The sequence below is a fragment of the Panthera uncia genome, chromosome D2 (assembly GCF_023721935.1).
Source record: "Panthera uncia isolate 11264 chromosome D2, Puncia_PCG_1.0, whole genome shotgun sequence".
Lineage (NCBI taxonomy): Eukaryota > Metazoa > Chordata > Mammalia > Carnivora > Felidae > Panthera > Panthera uncia.
This window is the reverse complement of record NC_064818.1, coordinates 51,053,166-51,071,366: the sequence shown is the minus strand read 5'-3', so window position 1 is coordinate 51,071,366 and position 18,201 is coordinate 51,053,166. Positions and strand designations below refer to the sequence as shown.

The window sequence follows — 18,201 nt, the reverse complement described above, 5'->3', positions numbered from 1 at the left end:
AAATCAAAGAAGTCATCTGGAGGACTGAAGGAAGAAGAGAGATTGAGCATCAGATTAGACATTCACAGGGAGGAAAGAAACAAAAGAAAGTCCCACTTAGAATTTGTGTTTGTTTGCATAATATTCTGAAAAGCAATTTAGCAAAAAGTTCGCTTTGTCTAAGGCTATACAATGACTAGTTAAAAAGGGGAAACTTGGGGCGCCTGGGTGGCTCAGTCAGTTAAGCCTGGAACTTCAGCTCAGGTCACGATCTCATGGTTTGTGAGTTTCAGCCCCGCATTGGGCTCTATGCTGACAGCTCAGACCCTGGAGCCTGCTTTGGACTCTGCGTCTCCCTCTCTCTCTGCCCCTTGCCTGCTCTCCCTCTCTCAAAAAGAAATAAACATTAAAAAAAAAAAAAAAAAAGGGAAAACTCTCCCAATAAACTGGTTATTTTGTTTACTTAAAGGCAACTAATTAACAGCAGCAGGCACACAGGCATGCACATATGCACGCATGCACGTATGCACGCGTGCACCTAGGTGCCTGAGGTGAGTAGCTATTTGGGCATCACTTTGAATTACTCTGTGCAGGAACAGAATACCATAACATGGAGACAAAATTGATCTTTTCCCTGCAGCCAGGGAGCAGCTTTGCACGTGGTGGAGTTTGAGAGGTAGCATGCAACCTGCATCCTCCAAAAGAACCTCCGCACCAGCCTCCCCATTCACAGGCTCAGATCTGATACACATGCTATTTGGTTTATAAGTAGAAGCAGGAATTGAAATTAAGTCACCATCAGCTGTTCATACCTCAGATCAAACCAGTCCATGATGAGACCAGGACCCCTGGAAAAATGAGTCAAGTCCTTGAAGAGAGGCCTTGGGTCACTGACGAACTTGAGAGGGAGTATAGATCTCAAAGGAGAGAGGGGGTGCCATCACACAGCAGGAGGGCCACTGAAGGCCATTTTGCCAGCTTCCCTATTTTGATCAGGGTCATGCCAGCTGGGATTAACATGAACCAATCATATTGGCATTTGCAAATGACAGTTTGGTTTGTTATTGTTGTTAAATATTTCAAAAGTACAGGAAACTGAAGGAATATTCTGGCAGCCATTTCTTTATTCATCACCCAGATTGCATACATATGAACATTTTTTAGCCTAATTCCATGAGCCATCTTTTTTGGAAGTGTGTTTCCTCAAGGGGCTCTGGGGTAAATCATGTAGTGGACAAGACCTTAGATATCGTCCTGGGCAATCCCATTCTACAAATGAGGCGGGGGGGGGGGGGGGGAAGAAGGCCAGGAGTGGTCTAGTGACTCACCCAAAGTCTGGTATCTGTACACAGCCAAGCCCTCCCCAGCGCTCCCCACTCCATCAGCTGCCCACAGGTCTCCAGCAGTGTACCTGCACCTCCCTCTGCCTCTTCAGAATCCCTAGACCCTTCCCAAAAGCTAGCTACTCTTTCTTTTTTCTTTCATTTCCTTTTTTTTTTTTTTTTCTAAGTCTGATGAAGATATACTGGCCTCCTCCTAGAAAGACTCTTTAGAATAGGACTAGCTCCTAATACACGGATAGAAGAGCCATCACACTTCTTTACAAGTCATAACAATGACAATAATGACAATAACTAATATTTACTCAATGCTCACTCTGTGCTGAGCCTTCTACCAAATGCTCTGTGGGCACTGTCTATTTAATCGTCACATGAATATGCTGGGGTCATCACCATGATTCCCACTTTCAAGATGAGATAACCAAGACTTTGAAATGTTAAGACTCATCCATAGACACTGCTGGAAAGATCTGGGACACCACATACTGCTGAGCCCACTGGGGCATGGTAGAGCTGATGTGCTTCACCAACTAGACCTCTCTAACATCCTCTGTCTCCCCATGACCTGAACCAACGGGATCCCCAAGCCTGGCTGTGCACAAGAAGTCCCTATGGAGTTTGTCAAAAATAAGATGCTCAGGGCCAGTGTTCACCTACTGAATCAGAGTGTTCTAGTCCACAGCCCACAAATCTGTCTTAAAACAACCTCCTTGGGTGCTGTTCATGGATACTGGGCCTGGGAACCCCTGTTTAAGGCTGTTGACTTTTTCCGGTGGCTAGAGCCAACGAGTCTAAGCTTTGAGGCCTCCTGCCCTTCTCTTGCCTTCCAAGTGGGCTGCTTCTGTAGTTCTATGAGAGCAAGGGTGCTGTGTTGGGGCTAGAGTCTTGTAAGATGCCTGGTTGCTTAAGAAAATTCAGACTTCTGGGGCACCTGGGTGGCCCAGTCGGTTAAACATCTGACTCTTGATTTTGGCTCAGATCATGATCCCACAGGTTAGTGGAATCGAGCCCCGCGTCAGGCTATGTGCTGACAGCGTGGAGCCTGCTTGGGATTCTTAGATCATGGTTTTGTTAGGGGCAGATAGAAAGCTGATAAACAATCCATTTGTTCTATTACAGTAGCTCCTAGCCACACCACTGGAGTTAAGCCTCCATGCTCATTTCCTTGGGGTAAGATCTCTCTCTACCCCTCCCCCCCACTCACTCTCTCTCTCTCTCTCTCTCAAAATAAATAAATAAATGTTAAAAAAAAATGAAAGAAAGAAAAGAAAAGAAAAGAAAAGAAAAGAAAATTCAGACTTCTTGGCCCTCCTGCCCAGAGGGAGAGTTGTTATATACAAGTAGAGGCCAGGTGGTCAGGAGACGGGGGAAGACACAGCTACTGCCAGCTGCCCCAGCCTCTCCTTTCTGAGAAGTCACTCAGACCCCTGTCAGGCAGCTGTCCTCCTGCCAGGAGAGAGACATTCTTCCATGTATGGCCATCAAGATTCTAGTCAGTTGGTGAGTCAAGTCCCCAACAGCTTGGTCAATATTATTGAACTGACTTCACAGCATCCCAGGGAAGGCAGAGCCAAGGAAGGTGAGCCAGAGGAGGGGCTGAGAGTCTGCCTGGTCATTTGATAGATGTGAAACTGAGGCCCAGAAGGGGAGAGAGAAGGGAAGTATCTGTATTTTGACCCCTATTTATCTATAAGAAAATTCAGGCTCAAAGAGATGTTGAGAGGCTTACCCTGAATCAAATAGTGTTAAGTAGGCAAGTAGGTTATTTAGTTAGAATGGCCTTCAGGTTTACCGAATGAGCTTTCTGTACTACGTGAACATCTCTTTCTCTCTCTGTTTCTCTGGTACCTAATCAGTATGATTAGGTAGCTCTGGAAAATACGACACCTGTGTCAGTGGGTACAGAATTATTTGGGAAGTCATTCTCACCAAGCATTACACATATTGCCTACACTTCGTCTTTACATATCCACGTCCAGAACTGGGATTGAAGAACACACTGCTGGGTCCAAGCACATGTTGAATCCGGGGCTTGCCAAAGCCTGGGTTTCTGACTCATTTCTCTTTCCATAATCATATCCAACTGATCATTATTAAATGGTTCTTCAGCTTTGTCAGTTCCACCATTACTCAATCCACCCCCTTTTTCAAAATATATTTTTTAAATTTTTTTAAGAGAGACAGAGCACGAGCAGGGGAGAGGGGCAGAGGGAGAGGGAGAGAAAGAGAGAGAGAGACAGAAAGACAGAGAGAGAATCTTAAGCAGGCTCCACATTTAGCACAAAGCCCAAGAAAGGGCTTGATCCCATGCCCCTGGGATCATGACCTAAGCCAAAATCAAGAGTCAGATGCTCAACTGACTGAGCCACCCAGGTGGCCCTTAAAATATATTTTAAAATTATAGACAAATCAAGTGCCACATAGTTTCTTGCCTATGTTGTAAAATCTCCAGTTTTCAGGAAAATAACAGCCAATATTCATCGAGCATTTCCTATATACCAGGCACTATTCCAAGCATTATACGTGCCTTCTATTACTGAACTTTTGCAACAACCTTTTGACGTAGGTACTATTATTATCCCTAGTTTATACAGCAAGGAATCTGAAACTCAGAGAAGGTCTGTAACTTACCTAAGGTCCTACAGCTGGGATTCAAATCTGGGCAGACTTCCTCTAGGACCTGCCCCTTTCACTGTAGTGTCTCTCATACTTCTGGAAATAAGATTTGAGATATTGAGAACCATCTACCTTATTAAAATGTCAATGAACATTTATTGGGTGCCTTTGGTAAGGAAAGTCCTATAGTATTTACAAAGGTGATTTAAGAGATAGCCCTTCCTCTTACAGTGAGTCAAGCAGGTATTCAGTTAATATAATAAAAGGCAGACTGTCCTAAAGACCACACTGGAGGCAGAGATAAAGCGTGATAAAAACACATGAAAAGGATAGTCAATAAGCAGGCAATCAACAAGGACTTCCTGGAGGAGGTGGCCTAAGTAATTTCCTTAAATGACAAATAAGGCACTACTAGTAGAGATGGGGGAGTACAGTCCCCATCTGCCAGGCAGTGTGGTATAATGAGTGGGCTCCAATCCAGATGTCATCACTTACTAGCTATGCAGCTTCATCTGTGAGCCCTGCGCTCCTCATTTGTAGTCACATGGACCCTTCAGAGCCATGCTGATTGTGGTGGGCATAATGCATATGAAAATCTAGAACATCACACAGGAGGGGCTCACTGATGTGCTGTTCCCTTTTAAGTTCACTGAGTCATTTCAGAACGCAGTGCTCTGGGGCCGCCGTCCAACAAAGCCTGGTCTGTGTTCCTCTGAGAAAGCACTCTCGTCAAAGCTCTGCTTCAGTCAAATATTCAAAAGCAGACCACTTCAACTCACAACAGGGTTTGTAAAGGAAATGAGCATGGAGGCTTAACTCCAGTGGTGTGGCTAGGAGCTACTGTAATAGAACAAATGGATTGTTTATCAGCTTTCTATCTGCCCCTAACAAAACCATGTGAAATGAGGCATTAAACTCCGGGTTTTTTAAAAAGATGACAAACACTGGCTAATTTACTGGAGTAGAACATAGGGAGTCAAATGTTTAGTTTTGCATTAAATCTATATCTAGCATTTTCATTAAAAGGGGCAAAATGTAGACTTTATTGATGCTTCAGTGCCCATTTCAGATTAATGCCTAACATTTAAAACTGTGCGTGAAATTGCAAATGTATCAGCAAACACACAAGAAGGACCAGACTAAGTGCTGTGTGCTTATTCATAGCCAGCCATTTCTGCGGCGGCCCATGTGTTATTACAGGGGTTATTTGCCCACACTTGCCTAGGCTGTGAATAGTTAATATCCCTGATTGCTTAGTTAAATATCTTTTTAGACTGAGAGAGAGGACAGGGAAGGAATAGGGATCATATAATTTTTGTGTAATGAACAATTAAGTCATGATACCCTTCTTGATTTATAGTTGATATTTCCAGGGTAATTAGAGTTGTATCCTTCTGGAAAAAAAAAGCTGTTAGCTTCCTTAATCGTCATTCATGGCCACACTTTAGCTGAAGTAGCTAAGGAATAAAAAGGACTAAAGACCTTAGATTAAAAATAATTATTTTTCAAACAGAATCTAATTTATGCCACCACCAAAACAATAAGATGAAATTCTCCCCCATTATGAGATGAGAACATTTTTTAATAATAAGTCTTGACTCAGATATGTCTTAAATGAGGTTATCCAAATGGCTGGGGAGAAACTCTGTAATAGAAGTTATCTTCTATATCTTCACTACATAGAGTAATAAGAGATAAATGCTATATAAATGAAAAGTGATACAGTTCAGAATTAGGAAACAGGCTGGTGTGATTTGTATGGAAGTAGGCTTTGGAGTCAGACTCCTTGGCTTCGAATCCCAGATCTGGTCCTTGCTAGCAATTACTAACTGGCAGACCCCACCTGAATATGCAGTGGAGGGGGGTTAAGTTCTTCAAAGGGAGGGAGGTGGTGTCCCAAGATGAGAAACAAAAAGGATACAAGGAGATGGAAACAACAGATGTCTAGGCTACTTCAAGAATGATAATGTAACTGAGGGTTGGAGGGCAGGGACCAAAGGCCCACTCTCAAATCCACAGGACAGACAAGGGCTCAGAAGCTAAAGAATTTAAAGTAGAAGCTGAGGATTCACTTCAAACTTACATGAGGTGATGGTCCACAGAACAGGCTCACATCCAGCCTCACTATACAACAGCAGCACCATACTGGGGATGTTCCCCAAGCACCTCAGACAGTGACGACTAGCCATGAGAGCAAGCTATATAAACACAGTGTCCAGGACGAGATTGACGATTGGTTTCAGAGAAAGAGGTGGGATGGGCCAGAGCAGAGAACCCATGGAATGATCTACGGACCTCCAAACGCTTTATTTTGACCTTGTGTTTAATCTTGTGTCTCATTCATTCAGGTATTCTCATAGCATACAAGATTAGACACTAACTACTGAGTGCCTCGGTACCACCCAGCACCCCCAACCGATCTGCAGGAGGATTTGCTTCTAGGAATACACACAGGGATTCAGATACTATCTCGAGGGATCTCTGCTTTCTGTTTGGGTTCCAGGTTCCCAGAGAATAAACCATCAATATCTAGGCCTCTATTTTCCAAACAGAATTCAAAGAATAGTAATTCTAGTGGAAATAATGGGTGCTACACAAGAGGGGTTCTATGATCAAACACATTTTTTAAGCGATTTCTACACCCAACATGAGGCTCAAACTCACAACGTCGAGATCAAGAGTCGGGTGCTCTACAGACTGAGCCAGCCAGGTGCCCCTAAACAAATCTTAAAGACACCCTCTTAAAGTTACATTTATGTCTCTATTCTGCAAGACTTCTCAGAGCCTTTAAGAGGATAATGTTCCAGGGTGTCTGGGTGGCTCAGTCAGTTAAGCATTTGACTCTTGATTTCAGCTCAGGTGGTGGTCTCATGGTTCATGGGTTCAAGCCCCACATCAAACTCTGTGCTGACAGTGCACAGCCTGCTTGGGATTCTCTCTCTGCCCTGCCCCCGCTTGTGCGTGCACCCTCGCTTGTGCATTCTCTCTCGCGCGCTCAAAATAAGTAAATAAACTTAAGAAGAAAGAAAGAAAGAAAGAAAGAAAGAAAGAAAGAAAGAAAGCCTCAAGGGAATGCTGCTCCCACACTAGTAACAAGAAAAAATATGGATAATCTACAAAACTCTCACTTTGTTGAGCCCATCAGAGAACTGAGCTGTAAAGCAACCAGAGAACTGAATTCTAAATGATGATAAGCCCTTCTGAGCCGAGACACAAGACACACCAACTATTTCTCTTCTGGCAAAGAATAAGAAGAATAGGCAATTACCACAGAACTGGGTAAGAAGAAAAATTCTTAAAGGCTGAATATAAGCTAGCATAACAGCTTAAAAGCCCTAAGCACACCAGACACAAGAGGGATCCCTAGCTGCTTGCCATCTCTTTTCCATTGGCCTCTCCTGGGTACCCATGAGAAAGACTGTAAGCAGGCAGTAGACCTGAGAGATCTTTTCTCTTGAGGATACAGTCCCACAGCACCTGCCACGGTTTGAGTGTAGAGCCTCAACTGGAGAAGCCCTTTCATACCCTGAGTCCTGTATGAGGACAAGACGGGGAGGGGTGTCTGCCCCTGATACTGGGGCAAGAGACACACTTGTGCCTGGGATCCAGCTCTGACACAAAACAGAGGTCTGCTGCTGCTGTGTGAGGGACAGAAAACTCTGGTGGGCCCAAGAGCCCCAACCAATTCAAAGCAAAGTTGAGTTTAGCTGGGAAAGATAACAGGAAATCATAGTGGTTATTAGGGTGGGTAATGAAATCAGACAGACCTGGCTTGGGATACAGGATCCACCACCTAATAGCTATGTGACCTGACGTACATTATCCAAAGTCAGTCAGCCTTAGTTTTCTTATGTAAAATAAGCAGGAGAGTAACATATCTTCCCCAGAAAATTGCTGGGAAAACTGGAGTCATGTAAGACACAGCACAGTCTCTGGTACATAGGAAGCAATCGATAAAGGGTGGTTGTCGCTTTAATCACAGCAGTTATTAGAAACTGATAAAGAGCAGTTAAGAATTAGTCTGCTAAGACTGCCATAACAAAATATCATATAGCCTGGGTGGCCTAAACAACAAAAATGTATTTTCTTTCAATTCTGGAGGCCAAGAGTCTGAGATGAGGGTGCCAGCATGGTTGGGTTCCAGTGAGAGCTATGTTCCTGATCTACAGATGACCAACCACCTTCTCACCGAGTCCTCACATGGCTGAGAGGGCAGACAGACAGAGACGTCTGATGGCCCTTCTTACCGGGTCAGTAATCCATCATGGGGGTCCTACTCTCAAGGCCTAATCTAAACCTAATTATCTCCCAAAGGTCCCCAGCTCAGAATACCATTAGTGGTTAGGGCTTCAAAATACAAATTTGAGGAGGCAACACAATTCTGTCCCTAGCAAGTTACAAAGAGCACTTTCCCAATTTAGTAAAAATTAGTTGTTTTTACCTGACAATTTTTTGGTTCCCCTTTTTTCCTGTTAATATTTGCCTAGTTTTCTTCTAGGAATTCACTTACCCACTTTCAATTCATGTGTGTTTCAGGTGGGGCTGACTCCTCCCATCCCTACCTTTAGGGGTGGGGACATGAGCAAGGCCTGGCCAACAATCATATTCCACATCTAGGCTAAACTAATCAGTTCAGAGATAAACACGTGTCAGCCAAGACAGTTCAATGAGAGAAAGTCCTGGAACTTTTTAATGTAACTACTGGGAAAGAGAAACTCTTCTAGCTCCTGAAGCTGCTAAGGCCGGAGTTGCTAACTGTGAAGAGAGACCCTGCCTGAGATGGAAACCTCTGCGTTCTGAGGAAGGAAGACCTGAAAGATGGTGATGGGGTCCTAAAGACATTGTCTGAGTGCTGGACCATCAAGTAATTTAACTGAACTAACATCTCTATAACATTAAGTGAACCTAAGATGCCTGGGTGGCTCAGTCAGTTAAGCATCTAACTTTGGCTCAGATTCATGATCTCACTGTTCGTGAGTTCGAGCCCTACATCCAGCTCTCTGCTGTCAACATGGAACTTGCATCAGATGCTCTATCTCCCTCTCTCTGCATCCGCCCGTGCCTCTCAAAATAAGTAGATATTTTAATAAATAAATGAACCCAAGCATTTTTCTCTCAAACCAGCTTGCTGTTTGACCAAATTTAATGTTTATTGTTTCAAAATTACATCAAGAGAAAATCTTTGTCACCTTGTAATAGGCAGAGTTCTTAGATACAACATCTAAAGCATGAGCCATTAAAGAAAAAATTGATAAGTTGGACTTCATCAAAATTTTTAAGTTCTGTTCTATGAAAAACACTGTTAAGAGAATGAAAAGACAAGCTACAGACTGGGAGAAAATATTTGCAAATCACATATCTGACAAAGGATTTATATCTAGAATATATAAAGAACTTCCAAAACTCAATAAAAAAAAACTAAAAAAATGGAGGAAAGACTTGAACAGACACTTTACTAAAGAAGATATACAGATGGTCAACAAGTACATGACAAGATTTTCAACGTTATTAGTCATTACAGAAATGCATATTCAAGCCACAATGAGACACTATCTCACACCTATTAGTATGGCTTTAAAAAAAAACACACAAAACCTGACAATTAGGGCACCTGGGTGGCTCAGTCTGTTGAGCATCCGACTCTTGAATTCAGCTCAGATCATGATCACAGGGTTGTGGGATCAAGCCCTGTGCTGGGCTTCATGCTAAACATGGAGCCTGCTTAAGATTCTCTCTCTCTATCCCTCTGCCCCTCTCCCCTGCTTGCCTGTGTGCTCTCTCTCGCTCTCTCGCTCTAAAATAACTTTAAAAAACTGGTAATAATAAGCGCTGATAAGAATCAAGAGCAACTGGGGAGGTGCCTGTGAAGCTCAGTTGGTTAAGCATCCAACTCTTGATTTCAACTCAGGTCATGATCTCACAGTTCTGAGATTGAACCCTGCTATAGGGCTCTGTGCTGACAGTATGAACCCCCTTGGGATTCTCTCTCCCTCTGTCTCTGTCCCTCCCCTGCTCACGTTCTCTATCTCAAAATAAATAAATAAACATTAAAAACAAACTGGGAGCAACTGGAACTGTCATATACTGCAGGTGGGAATGTAATATGGTACAGCCACTGCAGTGGATTAAGTAAGTGTCCCCCCCAAATTCATGTCCACTCTGAACCTCATTATGTGACCTTATTTGGAACTAGGGTCTTTGCAGATATAATTAATTAAGATAAGGTCAGTTGGTTAGGGAGGGCCCTAAATCCAGTGACTGGTGTCCTCAAAAGAAGAGGAAGGACACAAAGAGACACATGAGAGATGATGTGAAGACTGAGAAAGAGATTGAAGTAATGCAGCTGCAAGCCAAGGAATGCCAAGGCTGGCTAGGAGCCGTCAAGGTAAGAAGAGGCAAAGAAGGGTTCTCCCCTAGAGCCTTCAAAGAGACCATAATCCTTGGGGCACCTGGGTGGCTCAGTTGGCTAAGCGTCCAACTTCAGCTCAAGTCATGATCTTGTAGTTCATGAGTTCAAGCCTCAAGTTGGGCTCTGTGCAGACAGCTCAGAGCCTGGAGCCTGCTTCAGATTCTGTGTCTCCCTCTCTCTCTCTCTCTCTGCCCCTCTCCTGCTTGTGCTCTGCCTCTCTTTCTCTCAAAAATAAATAAACATTAAAAATAAAGAGAGCATAACCCTGTCAACACCTTGACTCGGGACTTCTAACCTCCACACTGTGAGGGAATAGACTGCTATTATTTTAAGCCTTCAAATTTGTGTTAATTTGTGACTGTCGCTCTAAGAAACCGAAAAACAGGTTGGCAGTTTCTCAAAATTAAACCTGCCTTTATCCTGTAACTCAGAAATCCCACTCCTACAATATCTACCCAAGAGAAACAAAAACTTATATCCATAAAAACTTTTACAGGAATTGTTTACAGCAGCTTTATTTGTAATCACCAAAAACCGGAAATAATCCAAATGTCCTTCAAACGGTGAATGGGTAAATACACAGGCACAGGCATACTACGGAACGCCATTCAGCAATAAAAGAACTATCTCTAAACATAAGAACACAGATAAATCTCAAATGTATTATATGAAGTAAAAAAAAGCCACGGTCAGAAGGCCTACACTCTATAACTATTTATAGGACATTCTAGAAAATACAAAACTATAGGGTCTGAGAGCAAATTGGTTATCAGGGTTTGGGGGTCAAAAGAGGGGCTGCCTACAGGGGGCAGCATGAAGAGGGAGTTTGAGTGACAGAAATGTTCTTTATCCCAAGGGTGATGATGGTTATACACCTCTATGCATTCGTTAAACCCATAGAAGTTTACACAGCAAAGAGTGAATTTCACTGAATGTAATATATAAAAATAAACAAATAAAACTACATTTAAGATATAGGAGCAGCTTGCCAATATAATACGTTTGTGTCTTTGCTTTTTAAAGTCATGCATGGGGCACCTGGGTGGCTCAGTCGGTTGAGCTTCCGACTTCGGCTCAGGTCATGATCTCATGGTCTGTGAGTTTGAGCCCCGTGTCGGGCTCTGTGCTGACAGCTCAGAGTCTGGAGCCTGCTTCAGATTCTGTGTCTCCCTCTCTCTCTGACCCTCCCCTGTTCATGCTCTGTCTCTCTCTGCCTCAAAAATAAATAAACGTTAAAAAAATTTTTTTAAATAAACAAATAAATAAATAAAGTCATGCATGCTTATGATGGCAAGATCTTCATTTGCATAATTATTTGATACACCTAAGGTCACTGAAATTTCTTTCAACACTTTAGTTGAAAACATTATCAAGCACCACGCATACATACTCAGTAGCTTCCTGTCCACTGAAGGAAACTAATAGGAGTTCACAGTATTGACAACATGGAGGGCTTCAACAGGAACCACTTTTGAACTGTTGTGATAATAAATCAGATTTGTGTAATTTTCTCAAAATAGAAAATAACCTCAAAACATCCATTTGAAAAAATATGATCACAAAAAGAGGAAGGTAGAGGAGGATGCAAAACCGTCTGAACAGTAACAAACCTTAGAAAAATTAAGTACTAAATGTGAAAGGAAAAAATGGGTTTCAGTATATCTATTTACCAGATCAACCCGACCATGGGTTACCAATTGAGAAATGTTCACTAGTATGGATTTCTAACCTTTTACCTAAAAGAAAACAATGTTATTAAGCCCCAGTGGTCCCTCATCTTTGACAGAGACAGTGTATATAATTCTTAAGAAAGCAGGCTCGGGGGGGGGGGGGGGGGGGGTTAGATAACCTTAGTTTTAATCTTAGATCTACTACCAGATTTGTAACCTTAGCCAAATCACTTAACCTGTAAAACGTGAATATTCATATCTATATTACAGAGTTGTCACATGAATCATATGACAAAATGTGTGCTGAAGTTTATAGCAGTATCTGGAAGGTAATAACCCCTCAGCCAAAACAATCTTGAAAAAGAAGAACAAAGTTGGAAGACTCACATGTTGTAATTTCAAAACTTACCACAAAGCTACAGTAACCAAAAGAGTACAGTATTAGCGTAAGGATCAACATCTAGACCAATGGAATAGAATTGAGAGTCCAGAAACGAACCCATACATCTATGGCCAAGTGTTCTTCGACAGAAGTGCCAAGATCATTAGGTAGGGAAAGAAGAATCTCTTCAACAAATGGTGCTGAGACAATAGGATATCTGCCTGCAAAAGAATGATGCTGAACCCCTACCTCATACCATATACAAAAATAAACTCAAACTGTATCAGCAATCCAGATATAAGAGCTAAAATCATAAAATTCTTAGAAGAAAACACAGGGGGTAAATCTTTATGACCATGGATTTGGCAGTGGGTTCTTAGATATGACACCACAAGCCTGAGAAACAACAATAAAAAAAATATATAGATAGGCTGAACTTCATCAAAATTTAAAACTTTTGTGTGTCCAAGGACATCATCGAGAAAGTGAAAAGACAACCTACAGTATGGAAAAAATAACTGCAAATCATATATCTGATAAGGGTCAAGTAAATTATATTATTAGCTTATCCAGAATATGTAAAGAACTCTGACAACTCAACAACAACCCAATTTAAGACAAACAACCCAATTTAAGAATGGACAAAAAGACCTGAATAGACATTTCTCCAAAGAAGATATACAAATTGCAAATAAGGACATGGAAAAAATGTTCGACATCATTAGCCACTAGAGAAATGCAAATCAAAACCACAATGAAATAGCACTCACATTGTCAAAGATGACTATAATAAACACACACACACACACACACACACACACACACACACACAAACAAAAACATAAAATAACAAGGGTTGGCAAGGATGGAGAAATTAGAATCCTCATACTTTGCTGGTGGGAATGTAAAATGGTGCAGCTGCTATGAAAAACAGTTTGGCAGTTTCTCAAGTTATTAAATACAGAATTACTATATGATCCAGCAATTCCACTCCTAGACACACACCAAAAAGAACTGAAGACAGGTACTCAAATACTTATACACACATGTTCATAGCAGCACTATTCACAATAGCCAAAAGGTGGAACCGATCCAAGTATCTATTAACTGACAGATGAAGAAACAAATTGTATATACATACCATGGAACATTATTCAGCCACAAAAAGGAATGATGTACTGATACATGCTACAACATGGATGAGCCTCAAAAACATTCAGCTAATGTTTTAGAAGCTAGACAAAAAAAAAAAAAAGACCACACTTTGTATTATTCCATTTATGTGAAATATCCAGAATAGGTAAATCCATAGAGACAGGAAGCAAATTGGTGGTTTTCAGGAACTGATCAAAAGAGGGAATGGGAAGTGCCTGCTTAACAGGTTCAGGGTTTTATTTTGGAAAAACAAAAATGCTTAGAAACAGAATAAAGGTGGTGGTTACACCACTGTGATTGCACTAAATGCTACTGAATTGTTTATTTTTAAATGGTTAACTTTAGGGGCGCCCGGGTGGCTCAGTTGGTTAAGCATTCATCTCTTGGTTTCAGCTCAGGATTCGTGGGATTGAGCCCTGCATCCGGCTCTGTGCTAACAGCACAGAGCCTGCTTGGGATTCTTTCTCTCTCCCTCTCTCTCTGCCCCTCCCCCACCCAGGCTTTCTCTCTCAAAATAATAAAATAAAACTTAAAAAAATTAAAATGGTTATTAACTTTATGCTATATAAATTTCACCTCAATAAATAAAAATTTTATTGAGTATAAATTATACCTAGAAAATATTTACTTTTTCTGTGAACATCAATAAAGATTTGAAAAAATGGAAAAACATAAGCCTCCAATAAATTCTCTATTGTTTTAATCTAAGATTTTGCCTAATACATACACTGAACTAGTATAATTTAAAATATAGATGGACTGGAGGGCAGGGCACATGCTCCTCCATGTCAGATGATTCAGACAGCAAAACACTTAGAGCTTCTCAAATTGCTTCTCAGATTGGGTACTTTGTACATTCTGAGCCCTTTCATCTGTGGTACAAAAGTCATGAATGGGAAGACCCAGATACGGTAGAATCTAATGTAAAAGCTAGCTCTTTTATTTTATTTTTATTTTAGAGAAAGAGCACGTGGGGGAAAAGGGCAGAAGGAGACAAGAGAATCTTAAGCAGGCTCTAAGCTCAGTGCGGAGAGCCTGATACACAGTTGGATCCCAAAACCCTGAGATGATGACCTGAGCCGAAATCAAGAGTCAGACGCTCAACCGACTGAGCCACCAGGCTCCCAACGGCCCCGTTCTCTATTCACAAAGCTAGCCCACACCTCAGAAGGAGAGAGTTGATTATCTGTAAGGATGAGCAGGAGCTCTCATCCTTGTGCTGCTGAAAGCAAACTCTAGTTCTCAAACTCAGCTACAGATATATGAAATACAAAAACCAAATTGTAAGAACATTATACTTCATCCAAAAACCAACATATTTTTAGACATTTAATATAGTAAAAGGGCCAAAAACAATTACTGAACAAATGGGATACTTGGTTAGATATTTCACAGAAAAATTTTATTTGGTTCCTCACTTCATACTGTGGGGCAAAAGAAATTAAGAGTTAAATGTAGAGAGAAGGAGCATCGGAGAGAAGGGAGAGTCTTAGGAAGAGTTTTCTTAAGTCAGGTAAATGCTCATTGCTCTCTCAATGAGGAAAGACTTTCTAAGCTTAAGAGAAATAAAGGAAATCATCGCTACATTTGACTACATAAAATTTCTCACATAAAAATTATAAGCACCTTTTTTAGAAACTAAGAAATATTTCTGTAATAAATAAAACAAAAAGTCATGTCCTCCAACATAAAGAATTCAAATAAATCCATATGAAAAGGACTGAGGCATGAAATGTAATATGCTAAAGAAGAAAAAGAAATAGATAAAATAATTCAATTTTTGATTAAAAAAATTAAACATAAAATTAAAATATATCATTCCACTCCTAGACCATTAAGAAAGATTAGATAGATAAGCTGCCTCACTGGTGAAGGTGGGGTGAAATGAGGCTTGTTCTCTCCTGACATAAACTAGTAGAACTTTCCCAGGAAATAATTTTACAATAGTTATCAATAATATTCATCCTTTTGGCTCAATGAATTGTTTTCTATGAATGTACTCTAGAAGGAATGAAACTGAAATGGAGGTAAACTGTGCTCATTTTAGAAAAGTTACAACAACAAAACAATGTCATACAAGCCAACGATAAAAGAATTAAGCAATTATGGCGTCATTACGTAAGAATACATTATGTAATCATTAACATGGTATTTATAAAAGAAAGTATTTATTTATATGAAATGTTTTAAGGGGCGCCTGGCTGGCTCAGTTGGTAGAGCATGCAACTCTTGATCTTGGGGTCATCAGTTCAAGCCCCACATTGGGCATAGAGCTCAATAAAAACCCAAATAAATAATTTTAAACACAGATAACAAAATTGCATGTTCAATATACTCTTAATTATGATAAACCATAGGGAGTGAATTGGCCATATCTATCTAGGTACATACACCTTGATCCAGCAATTCCAATTCCAGGAATTTTTCCTAGATATGCTAGAGCAGAAATGATGTGTATACATGATATTTATCAAAGCATTGTTTGTAATACCAAAAGGCTGCAAACAACCTAAATGTACATTAAATGAGTTAGGATTCAGACATAAAAGGGAATACAATCCAGCAGGGTGGGGGAGGAGGAAGAGGAGGAGGAGAAGGAAGGAAAGAAAGAGGGGGAGGGAGGGGAGGCAGGGGAGGGGAGGGGAGGGGAGGGGAGGGGAGGGGAGGAGAGGAGAGGAGAGGAGAGGAGAGGAGAGGAGAGGAGAGGAGAAGCAAGGCAGAAGGGGAGCTCTATCCATACTGATATGGGAAGGCCTTCAAAATCTGGGGCGCTGGGGCACCTTGGTGGCTCAGCTGGTTGAACGTCCAACTTTGGTTCAGGTCATGATCTCATGGTTTTAGCCCCGCATCGGACTCCATGCTGTTGTGTGGAGGCTGCTTGGGATTCTCACTCTCTCTATCTCTCTGACCCTGTTTGTACTTTTTCTCTCTCTCAAAACAAATAAATTTTTTTAAAAGCTTTTTTAATTAACCCATCATTGTTTAAAAAAAAATCCATTGCTAAGTGAAAAAGGCAAGATAGAGAAAAGAATGTGTAGTACGTTATGATTTGTATTGAAGCAAAAGAGAAGGAGTTCATTATAAATGTCCTGGCATATATGTAGATCATCACTGGAAGACTACCAAGGAAATCACTAAGAGATTGCCTCTAATGGTGAACTATATGGCTGAGGTAGGGAGAGAAGGATAGGAGGGACACATATTTTTTACTCTATTACCCTCTGTACTATTTATAACTATTCAAAAATAATTTTAAGATGGAAAAAGTCATAATTTAAAATTATTATACATATAAACATGTGGAGAAAACAAAACAGGAAATATCCTAAACTTTCTATACAATTTAACCCCTATATTGGTGGGATTATAGGTGATTACTGTTTTCTTCTATAGACATAATTTTTCAAATATTTCACATTGAGGATATACGGCTTTCATAACCAAGACAGATAGATAAACAGACTCATACAAAAAGATCAGGTCCCAGTGCAGTCCACTTATTTAATCTGTAGGTAACTGAAACAGCCCTTATCTACAAGGCAGATAATAGAAAACAAACTGTTGTAATTATAGTAATGAAAACAGAAAACAAAATTGAATAACCACTACTCTTAGATGATGGTAAAAGAGGTCTGTGAAGATTCCAAGGCACTTTTGGGTACCTTCCCTAATTTTCACTTCAAGAATTATCATTTTTCTTTTCCTTTAAGAGGTATTTTCAATGATCTAATCATACACTCAACTTTACTTGGAGGACTTTTTTTAGCTCCAAATAAAACAAAACAAAGAGAAAAAGGAGTGGAGGAAGGAAGAGCAGGGTCAAAGAAGCAAGAGGAGGAAGGAAGACAGCTGGCCAACCACAGACCTGCATAAGGTGGGCAGAATGACCCAAGTGAAACCAGGTGAGATGGACACAGGCACAGCCTAGGAAAGAGAGAGATGGCAGCTCTGGGTATGGGATGCTAGATAACTTCATTTGCTTGGGATACATTATTTTTTTTAATGTTTATTTATTTATTTATTTATTTATTTATTTATTTATTTTTAATGTTTTATTTTTGAGGCAGAGAGAGACGAAGCATGAACAGGGGAGGGTCAGAGAGAGAGGGAGACACAGAATCTGAAGCAGGCTCCAGGCTCTGAGCTGTCATCACAGAGCCCGACGCGGGGCTCGAACTCACGGACCGTGAGATCATGACCTGAGCCGAAGTCGGACGCTTAACCGACTGAGCCACCCAGGCACCCCAATGTTTTTATTTTTGAGAGAGTGAACGTGAAAGAGAGAGAGGTAAAGACAGGGGGACAGATGACCCAAAGCAGGCCCTGTGCTAACAGTGGAGAGCCCAGTGTGGGGCTCAAGCTCACAAACCGTGAGATCATGACCTGAGCCCAACTTGGATGCTTAACTGAGCCACCCATGCACCCCCCAGACACTTTGATTATTGTTCTTTTTTTTTTTTTTTTTTTTAGTTTTTTTTTTTTTTTTTTGAAAAAGACAGAGACAGCACAACAGGGGGAGGGGCAAAGAGAGAAGGAGGAAGAGGGAGGTTCTTAAGCAGACTCCTTGCTGTCAGTGCAGAGCTAGACATGGGCTCGAACTCACAAAACTGTGAGATCATGACCTCTGCTGAAACCAAGAGTCCGACACTT

At 41.1% G+C, this 18,201-nt stretch overlaps 1 long non-coding RNA gene across 1 annotated transcript; it reads left to right on the top strand.

The window, feature by feature from the left end:
• The first annotated feature begins 1,524 nt into the window (after nt 1-1,524).
• On the top strand, nt 1,525-10,226 carry LOC125933390 (uncharacterized). The gene is made up of 2 exons (XR_007460943.1): nt 1,525-7,214; nt 8,037-10,226. It is a non-coding gene; the product is annotated as an uncharacterized LOC125933390 (long non-coding RNA).
• The last annotated feature ends 7,975 nt before the right edge of the window (nt 10,227-18,201 follow it).